The sequence below is a fragment of the Sycon ciliatum genome, chromosome 13 (genome assembly GCF_964019385.1).
Source record: "Sycon ciliatum chromosome 13, ocSycCili1.1, whole genome shotgun sequence".
Taxonomy (NCBI): domain Eukaryota; kingdom Metazoa; phylum Porifera; class Calcarea; order Leucosolenida; family Sycettidae; genus Sycon; species Sycon ciliatum.
The window spans coordinates 5,596,158-5,602,412 of record NC_088655.1 but is presented as its reverse complement, the minus strand read 5'-3'; positions in this window follow the sequence as shown (position 1 = coordinate 5,602,412).

Sequence of the window (6,255 nt, the reverse complement as noted above, 5' to 3'; positions counted from 1 at the left end):
CCTCCGCCCTCTCTGGGCCAGGCGTGCGCAGCAACCTGAGCTACAGCAGAGCCACGGAAATCCTCAAGTTGGCTGTGGGCCGCATCCAGACTAACCCCACATCATACGTCTTCTCAGCCTCCGATCCGGTAGTGCGACGGCCGCAGCTAACTCGGGCATTGTGGACAGACTGCTACAACGGCACGGCGGTTGGAGGTCCGCGTCCTCCAAGGATAAGTATATCGCGGACTCACAGCATGACTTTCTTTCTGTATCCACACACATTGCTTCCGCCTGACTATCCTTTGCTTCGTGAGTACATTCTCTGGTAGACCACTACCCCATGGACAAACCGGTTGCTATGTGAGTGAAAAATGTTGCTTTTCAGGGCTGAGCATAGCAAAAGAGTGTAAAAACTTATTTTTAACTCGACATTTTCTGTTGTGCACTGTTGCTCTCCCACTGCGCAACTCTCTCTCTCTCTCTCTCTTTCATCTGCCATCATGGTCCTGTGTTCCACGTTTTAGCCTGGAATGTTCCCACCTACCCTCCCTGCCTTGGGTCCCGGACGTTTTTATTTGTTTTGTCCCCTGTTAACACGCATGCACGCGCTATTGCAGACCAGTGGAGAACACACAATTTATGGAGGATTCATGGAGTGCAGGGCAACAGAATCTGGCATGTGATAATCATGTGTAGGATCATCCGCGCACGAGATGCAGCCCATGAAGTAGGCACCCATGAAATGGGCAGAGTGTGGACGGCTCATATGATGGTATGTATGATATTCCACGCACGAAGTGCAGCCCATGAAGTGGACGGAATGTGGATCGCCCTCGCGCAAAGTGCGATGCCCGTGAGGGGGCATGAGTGTGGGCGTATGAGTGTGATGGTCAAAGGCCGTGGTAGATTGCCAGATGAGAGGAGATAGCTTGCCCATGTTTGCCCAGCCTCCATGCTATTATTGCAATGCACGCACTTGAATGACTCTCCTGTTGCTATCGGCGCAGTCTGTCAGCATGATCTCAGCAGAGCAAATTGCCATGCTGTTCCAAGCAATCGGCAGCTGGTCTAAGCAAGTGTGTGGATACATGCATCAGTGTGAGTTGTGTGCCCGCGTGGCGTGTTCTTACATACCTCATTGTGTTCTGCAATGCGACTTTACCTCGGACAGCTTTTGGGTCAATTGTGCCACGTCTGTGTCGGTCGTCTTGATGTAGCACAGGACACTGTTGCTCCTCCATCGGCCCATTGCCCTGATTACCCAGTCAGAGGTACTCGCCATGGCTGCAGTAGTGGCGGTACGGATGCGGAACGAATGACCAGCGTAATCGCGAGATTGAGATGTTCCCATGAGTGAAAGAAGCTGTCGGAGCTCTTCTGTCAGCTCCTGCTTAGTCAGCAGTCTCCCAGAGTGGTAGCGGAAGAGTACGTGATTGGCACATGGATAGGCAGTCAAATATGTCAGGATGGCGCAACCGGGCACGGTTGTGGAGTGGCTTCGAGATTCATGTTGCGCACTGCATCTATATAGACATGAACTGTCCGTAGTTTCACCGGTTGCGGGAAGTGTGCTGCAATGGGCGTGTGGATACTAGATACTCAAGTATGTACAAGGAATGTTCGGTACATGAGGCAAGATTGGGGTCCGTCACAGTCTGACGGCGACCCATGAAGCCTAAGGCTATGCGGAATCCAGATTCTAAGCCCCCGCTCACGAAGGTAGAGAATGCCTTGCCTAAATGATCAGTGAGCAGTCTAGTAAAGCTGACAACATCGATGGCCGTGTGAATACATGGCATATTGGAATCAAGAGCAGAGCTGGCTGGTATGGTGAGTGAAAAAAACTGTGTGTTACTACAGTACTGTCTTCACATGTCTGCTTCAAAGCAGGGGTAGTGGCGTGGCGCCCTGCCATGCTTCGGTCGGGATCTGCCATGGGTGACTTACTTGCCGGACCGTTTGGCGGGAGGATCTTATGCACAGTCAGACCTCGCTTAACCGCACACATCTGTTTTCCACAAAAATATCCGGATAGGCGAGGTAACCGGATAACTGAACATACATACTGTATATGCATGTATATGCATGTGACATGTCAAAAGCAGTGACATCGTACATACATGTAGACGGGTCCTATGCAGTACAACTATCGTGCCCAGTATGTAAAACAAGTGAGGAAAATGACAAGTGCATGCAACTGAGTGCTGTCTGCATACACCCAGCAGGTCAAGGACCTCATTTGCTTGTACAACTCCCTGATACTAGCTTCTGCAAGCGCTAGCCAGCCACATGCAACCGGATACGACGAAGCTTTTTGCACACATTTTAACCAGTTTGTACACAAAATCATGCACCGGTATGCGGATCGCGAGGTCCGGTTATGTTGTATGCATGACATATGCTGCACATCGGTAACCAGCGATTTTCTTCCGGATGGCGAGGGATCCGGATAAACGAGAACCGGATAAACGAGGTCTGACTGTACTTGGCCAGTTGCTGGAGGAGGTGGCCATGCATGCCAATTTTGGGTGGCGGCCTTGACATTACTGTAGAGGTGCGCTCTCCCAAACTGCCCTTGGCATCTGGTCCACTTGTAATTCCAGCTTATTGGGCGGCCACTGACTGAGGATGAGGAATGTGCACCGCCGAGGAGAGTGGCAGATTCACGACGTGGATACAGCCCCTCCCCCTCCCCAACAGACGGGGTGAACGAGTGAGCCTGCGAAGCACGAAGCTCGAGCTTTGTCAATAGTGCTCAGTTGCCCCATGTTACAGCGTGGTCCTGTATTCCTCGTGTTAGCTTGGAGTCTTCCCGCCCTCCCACCATTGAGTCCTGTACGTTTTTTCTTGTATTGTCCGCTGTTTTCTGGTTTTCCGTGGCACGTTGCATGCTGTGTTTGTGATTCTGTCCCGAGGGGCTCAGCGTTTTTTTGTATGATTACTTTTTCCACTTGCTTATCTTCGTTTTTTGGGTGGGACTGGCAGTGGGGCAGGTCCCATACCGTAATTCCGCAGGGGCTGATAAACAGACACAAATGCAACTCGTGTGTCAAGTAGAATTTTTCACAATATGGACTCTTCCTACCATGGTACAGCAGGTCAGTGCAGTTTACCAGCAGAGTGTGGCACACCCACTATGGCCACAGACTTGTACTTTTTCTGGAACCGTCAAAATTCGAATATTGACCCATGGGCTAAAAAACGAACATGTTTTACTGGATATTTTATCCCCAAACTGCATTGTTTCACATATAAGGCAATGGACTTATATGCGCGGAATTATGGTATTAGTAGAAGGGTTTTTTGCCCGCAATGCAAGTTTTTCCCCCAGCCCGGTTGAGCATTCGTGGCTGGAAATTTAGGGAGTCGGATTTTCAAGAGCTGCCCTGCTGCCCAGTCACCCACACCGTGCCATATCTCTGCCCATGTCTTGCACTGACATCTCTCTTGCTGGCCGGCTTGCTCTTCATTACTTTATTGGCTTTTTTTTGCTAAGGTGTGGATGCTAGTGTGGTGTTATGGTACACTGAGAAAATTCTCTGGTTGACCACTACCCAAGTACATTCTCTGGTAGACTACTACCCAAGTACATTCTCTGGTTGACCACTACCCACGTACATTCTCTGGTAGACCACTACCCACGTACATTCTCTGGTAGACTACTACCCAAGTACATTCTCTGGTAGACCACTACCCACGTACATTCTCTGGTAGACCACTACCCACGTACATTCTCTGGCAGACCACTACCCACGTACATTCAACTACCCACATACATTCTCAGGTAGACCACTACCCACGTACATTCTCTGGTACACCACTACTCACGTACATTCTCTGGCAGACCAGAACCTACGTACATTCTCAGGTAGACCACTACTCACGTACATTCTCTGGCAGACCACTACCTACGTACATTCTCTGGCAGACCACTACTCACGTACATTCTCTGGCAGACCACTACCCACGTACATTCTCTGGTAGACCACTACCCAAGTACATTCTCTGGGAGACCACTACCCAAGTACATTTGTAACTCGTATACTCTCAGTCTCAGCACTCAAAGCATATACTTGTTGTTACGTAAGTAGTTATCAACATTCGTTCATTGTCTCACAAGGAGAAGAAGAAGACAAGGCAGTGCGAGTATGCGCACAGCCTATCCATGCATTCCTACGGTGTACTATTTATGCGTATACAAATTACGTGTCATAAAGTAGCCATGCTACACTATCCTCCTCCTACCAAAAATTCACGCCCTCGTGAATAGAGAAAGAAAACAGAAACATAAAAAATAAAATAACTCAGGACATAGCAAAATCAGTAAACCGAGCAGGCAGTCCAGCATTGCGAGCAAGATGGGCTCTGGTTGACTGCGGGAGCGTAGACGACAGCGGACTATGGTCGCTGTCGAGGGCATGTGGGACATACTGAGGCATCACTGGAGCAGCAGGTACTGGATCCTCCAGCGGCAGGGACGCAGATGGCGACGGCAGGTAAGCGAGTTTCAAGCGGTTGAAATGCAGCGTCTTATGGCGACCATCAACATCGACAACGTAGGACGTTGATCCAAAGACGGACACAATACGAAATGGACCACGCCAAGGGCGGTGGAATTTGCGGTGTTCACCAGGGTGAATGACAGCATCCTTTACGTAAACAAACTGGCCAGCAGCTAATGGCGCACCCTTGGTTCGGCGGTTGTAATGTTCTTCCTGGTGCTCATGGGACAGATCAGCGAGCTCTCGAGCTTGAGCATGTACAACACGCAACGCAAACTGTAAATGGCGAACGTAACTAGTGGATTCAAGAGATGCTGGTTGTGGCAAACCAAACACAACATCTGCCGGCAAACGCAATTCAGTGCCGTACTACAACTTGGCAGGACTGTGACCCGTGGACGCATGGACAGCAGAACGGTACGAAAGCAAGACAAGAGAGAAGGTAGCATCCCACTCAATAGATGTAGGGGTGATGTGCGCACGGAGTAGACCGAGCAAAGTGCGATTGAGCCGCTCTACAAGTCCGTCACCTTCCGGATGGTAGGGAGTAGTACGGGTCTTGTGAATACCCAGCAGACGACATAATTCAGCAAAAAGCTTAGACTCAAACTGCGGACCCTGGTCGGAATGCAGTTGCTCAGGGGATCCAAACCGTGCTATCCAGCCATTGACAACAGCCACAGCGACAGCTTCTGCAGTAACGGATTGGAGTGGAAAAGCTTCTGCCCACCGAGTGAAGTAATCAGCCATAACCAACAGATATCGATTACCACGGGGTGTCTCTGGCAATGGACCGACGATGTCGAGGGCTACGAGCTGAAATGGGTAGCCGGCATACATTGGCTGGAGCGGAGCACGCTGGGCATCAGACTTGAGCCTAATCTGTGCACAAGTGACACAACACGCCACAAACTCCTGAACATCTGATGCCATTCCAAACCAGAAAAAACGTAGCCGCGCTTGAGCTAATGTTTTATCTACACCAGGATGGTTACAAGACGGAAGAGCATGAACAGCCAGCAAAGCTTTGCGTTGAAGCACAAATGGGACGACAAGACGGGGTGCAGTACCGACATGATCATGATCGGAAAATGGAGGTGATATGTACAGAACGCTGTCAATGAGACTTAGCTGCTCGGCATTCGCCCAGAACAAACGCATGGTACGACTAGTGCCAGAAATTAAATCTTCAGGAGGACGCACAAATTTTCCACTCACTGCATTGTACCATGACAAGACCACTGATAGATCAACATCCACAGCTTGGGAAGCGGCCAACTCAGGTGCGGAGAGACCAGCTAGTACAGGAGTGGCGACATCCACAGACGCCGTTGTGGCAGAGGAACTAGCTTGCTCTGGCTGATTTGCGGGAGTCTCGAGATGGGAGGGTTGCACCTCCGGCAACAAGGAACGCGACAGACCATCTGCATTCAAGTGCTGCCGACCCGGCCGGTGAACAGTAGTGAAGGTGTACTCAGCGAGTTGCTCCACCCATCGAGCTTTTCGACCGCGTGGTTCCTTCACGGACATCAGTGCGGTGAGGGCAGTGTTGTCTGTGCGAGCAATACAATTCCGGCCAAGCAAATAGTGCCGGAACTGATTCGCGAAATGGACAAGGGCAAGCGTTTCCCGGTCTGAGGCATCATAATTCCTCTCTGCCTTCGTCAAGACCCGGCTGCCGAACGCAATGGGGCGTTCCTCGCCATCTTGCATTTGGCTGAGGACAGCTCCAATGGCCACCTTGCTAGCGTCAGTGTCCAAAATAAAGCCG